The sequence below is a fragment of the Cebus imitator genome, unplaced genomic scaffold (genome assembly GCF_001604975.1).
Source record: "Cebus imitator isolate Cc_AM_T3 unplaced genomic scaffold, Cebus_imitator-1.0 Scaffold363, whole genome shotgun sequence".
In the NCBI taxonomy this organism is placed as follows: Eukaryota; Metazoa; Chordata; class Mammalia; order Primates; family Cebidae; genus Cebus; species Cebus imitator.
The window spans coordinates 1,385,652-1,389,027 of record NW_016107678.1 but is presented as its reverse complement, the minus strand read 5'-3'; the positions used below and the strand labels follow the sequence as shown (position 1 = coordinate 1,389,027).

At 32.3% G+C, this 3,376-nt stretch overlaps 1 pseudogene; it reads right to left on the bottom strand.

Moving 5' to 3' along the window:
- Positions 1–2,842: 2,842 nt before the first annotated feature.
- On the bottom strand, positions 2,843–2,942 carry LOC119467996 (annotated as a pseudogene).
- Positions 2,943–3,376: the final 434 nt, after the last annotated feature.

Genomic DNA, 3,376 nt, shown 5'->3' with positions numbered 1-3,376 from the left:
TTTCAATCAGATTGTAAAATATAAATGCCCAGATAATGCACCTGCAGTTTCTTAAATTACTATTTTTGAATGTGGTTTTTATTTTTCTCTTATATAATTTGAGCTTTGAAAATTTCTGGTAATGGTTTATAATGACCTGAAGATTTTCACATTTTATATTAATTTTACAGTATGTAAATTTTGATAGAATTAAATTACAGATAGCATTAAAATATTTTCTAGTACATGATATAAATATTTTAAAGAAGTATTTCGCTGGTATTTTTGTGGAAAATTCTACACTAACAAGTCAATTCCTTTTCTTGCCTACATGTATTTTTTCCATTTTTTTAATATATGTACATATATATATATATGTATATGTATATATTACATTGATGTTATATTAGCCCTGCCATCTCTGTTACAATTATTTTAGCATTTATTGAACTGCATATTTTTAATGGGTGGAATAAGTAAATGCAGTTATCTTAGCATGATCAAACACATAGGCAAGTCTTAACATAGTCTGCTTGCTCAGTTCTCTTTAAGCTGGATCCATGGGAAGGCTTTTGAGAGCACAGAAATCTATTTATGTATTTAGGGCATATGAATTTTACACAATAACATCACATATGCAAAAAATGTAATGTTCTTTATTGCTCCATATCTGGACTTGAGTTAGTGTATAAGCCCATATTTCTGCTTCATAGCAGAAAACTTAAACTCACAAAGTCAAGACAATGTAGTCAGTTTTCGTTCAAACCTTGTATCCTTTAGATAAAATCAAGATTCCTTTCTTCTCTTTCTTTGCTAACCTCTTAAGTGATGTAAGAATCTTGAAGGCTGATGTAACAACTGACTTTTCTGCTCTTGGATCCGTGAAATTATTTATCAATTTTTGCATATAAAATATTTTTATCTTGATAATTATTAAGCTTTATCTTTTATTTGTTCGCTATCTACACCAGTATCTTCATTCAAGTTAAGTGTGATGCACCTAAAATCTTTCAAGGGCTTTCTTATTTTTCTTGGGAGGAAGACAAATGTCCTTAACAGAATGCTTACTATATATTTAACAGTTCATGACTGAGCTGTTTACAATGAACAAAATTTAAATAACATCTAAGTATAGCATGGCATACCTTGACAAATTAGAAGAGATCAGATATCATGGTACAAGGACATGGGGCCAGCTGGTGGGTGATCTAGTTTAGCTTCAACTGCAAGCTCCATGTGGCTTCTCCTACCTAATCCTGCAGAGAAAGTAGCTCTAACAGAGAGAATACAGATGCAAAGGCAATCTAAACAGAGCACCAAATGTTACAGAGAGAAAGAACTCCCACACCAAAAAGGTACTCATGAGATTTCCAAGTAAAATTAACAGCCAGAAACCTTCATGATCTATTAGGAGAAGGTAAACATTATGTTGAAATCAATGGACAAACAGCATATTTTTATGTTTTGAGGAAGTACATTTGCTGGACCCTCCCTCTTGTTATATTTATTTTGAATCACCATAACCATGGTCCATACCCCTCTGTAGCTCTCATTCTCATGTGTTTCACACATATCACTTAATATGAATGCATCTCAGTCAAAATATTTGGTATTCCATATATACTTGTGTATGTACATGATTTTATTTAGATAAATATTAGGCTACAGATCTTACTTTCTGTTTCTATGCAATCTCACTTGCAATAGTTGTTGCTGTTTTTACTGCTATATCTTTGCTGCTGGCAGCTGAATATTATGTATACATAGTGTATATAGTATGTACCTACCAAATTTGACGTATTCATTTCCCTGGAAATGACCAATTGGACTGTCCATAACTTCCTATGACCACAATGTACACTGAGATAGATGTTCTCACATGTTTTTCAAGGACCACAGGAGAATTTCCTTAGAATACAGACATAGTAAAAAATGAAACTACTGGATTATGTTACACAGACACCTACTCTAATTGATTTTCTTGAGCTGGATTGCTCTGGAGAATGGCTACCACAGTTTGTTCCTATTAATGATGGTCTAGATTTTTCCACACATCAGTTCTTTGTCAATACTTGGGGTTAGCTCACTTTTTTTTTTAACAATATGATTGAAGTGCAATTGTGTCGTATTGATGTTTTAATATACATTTACTGATTACTTGTGTTATTAAACATCTTTATATACTTACAAACCATTCGAGTTTCTCCTTTTAGTAATTGACTTTTTATATCTGTTGAACATTTACTTTTGGGTTTCTTTTTTTTCTTATCTATTTCACTTAATTATTTGTATACCATAGGTAAAACAATCAGCTATTAGTTTGGGAAATTATAAACAACTTTCCCAGTGTGTCTTTTGTCTGCTATAGTTATCTATATAACCTTTCTTTGAAAAGAGTAATTCTTATTTTTATTGATGTAATCAAACATCAATTGTTAAATTTATGCTTTTATACTTTGGATTTAGGAAAGCCTTATGTTTAGATAATGATGATATTCTTCTATATTATTTCTTATTAATACTATATTTTATCATTTTTCATTTAAGTTTTTAATCAAATGGGAGTTATATATGATATGAGGAGGCAAACAAACTTTATTTTCTTCTTTAGTAATCCTTTCCCCAAAATAATCTGCTAAACAAATCATCATTTTCTTACTAATTTTTAGTGTCATTTCTATTATGTATTAATTGCCCACACATATAAGTGTGTTGTTTTAGTGTGACGTTCTCCAAAGACAGTTCTTAGCCAAGCATTTGATTGCACATCGTTTATTTGGAATGTAGCTACTGTAAATGAGTATCTCTATTTTTCTAAGAGATAGTTTATTTTTTTCTTTCTTATAATTTTTAAAAAGATGCTAAATCTGTGGAACATTTCACAAATTAGTGTGTCACCCTTGTGCAGAGGCCATGCTAATCTTCTCTGTGTCGTTCCAATTTTAGGCAAGCACTATTTTTTTTTCTCTTCTTTTCTCTTTCCTCCTTTTTTCCACTTCCTGCTTAGTTCTTTAGAAATGCAATTATAATTTTTCACCTCTCCTTTACCAGATACTCCCTACAGGGAGAGCTTATCTAACTACATGCTTAGGAGCTCCAGAACAGGACTCCCTTCCAAGAGGAGATTGCCTCAAGAGACAACAGTCAATTTGCAACACAAAATATGCCCACTATGAAACTCTCTCTCACCTGGAGATTTTTGGTCACTTTTACAACCTAATTGCAGCAGTGGTCGCCAGCTTGACTACCCAGTAGACAAGGCACTGAAGCAAGTTATGTGAACTCCCATCTCTCCCGCACACCTTTCATGCAAAGACTCCTTATAAAAATGCCTGCTTTGTACTCCAAAAGCAAAGCAGTACTCTTAAAGCAGGAAGCCAGTACTTATTCCCCTAAA